This window comes from Penaeus monodon, chromosome 29 (assembly GCF_015228065.2).
Source record: "Penaeus monodon isolate SGIC_2016 chromosome 29, NSTDA_Pmon_1, whole genome shotgun sequence".
Taxonomy (NCBI): Eukaryota; Metazoa; Arthropoda; class Malacostraca; order Decapoda; family Penaeidae; genus Penaeus; species Penaeus monodon.
This window is the reverse complement of record NC_051414.1, coordinates 29,118,058-29,118,929: the sequence shown is the minus strand read 5'-3', so window position 1 is coordinate 29,118,929 and position 872 is coordinate 29,118,058. Positions and strand designations below refer to the sequence as shown.

Sequence of the window (872 nt, the reverse complement as noted above, 5' to 3'; positions counted from 1 at the left end):
TTTTAATAAGTTCATGTTTTCGATGTTGATTAAATATTTAGAATTGTGAAATTGCAGCCGGTTTTGAATTTTAAATAATACAGCGATGACATGATGAATTACTAAATATTTTTAACATGAGAATTAATGTTGCAACAACAGCTTTAGAAAGTATTCCTCCTGTATAATTCAATTGCATATAACCATCCGGAATTAATATAAAAGAATTCAAGAGATATCTGCTAGCATTCCAAAGTGCACTCTCCATATGCAGCTGAACCATGACAAATACATCAGGATCTTTCTATTGCCTAACACAGATTAACGAACATTGAATCTCCAGAAGCATAAGAGAAAACGTGTTTGATCATAATACCGAAGCAAATTTCCTGATGTGGCAACTCCGATGTCGTAGCACTGCCAGACGTACAAAATATTCATTTTTCGCAGTCTGAAAATGCTTCACAAAGAATATCTATGCCTCCTGTGGCATCAAAATGTTAGTGGAGTATTCATTACCAGGCACAGCATTTGTAAAACCTCGAATAAGAGTCGATTTACGAGAATTAGAGAAGAGAGTGTTATCGACAAGAGATACTACTGCCGTTCAGTTGAAAGAGGTGTGTTTTGCATTAGTGAACTTTGAGGATAATAGACCCAGAATATAATTGTAAGTAACCCCCCTGCATGCTGTTTTTATTATTTTTTCGTTTCTAAGGGATCTGCTATCTTCACACCGTATTTTTCTAACGAGAACATTCTTGTCTCAAAGATGGCGTCTGCTTCTCACGTTGAATTAGGAAGCTAACATTACTTGAATATGGATCGTATGTTTTGTTCTGATTTCACTTGTGAAGAATATACAAGTGAACATGCAGTTACCTGGCAACAAG

At 35.4% G+C, this 872-nt stretch overlaps 1 protein-coding gene across 2 annotated transcripts in view; it reads left to right on the top strand.

Annotated features, from left to right (window-relative positions):
- Positions 1-411: 411 nt before the first annotated feature.
- Positions 412-872, top strand: part of LOC119592118 — a 10,642-nt gene continuing 10,181 nt past the window's right edge. The window contains exon 1 of one of the 2 annotated variants that reach the window (XM_037940939.1): positions 412-649. The gene's annotated coding sequence lies outside the window, so the exon portion shown is untranslated. The remainder of the gene's footprint in view (positions 650-872) is intronic. The other variant, XM_037940938.1, reaches the window with a different exon arrangement.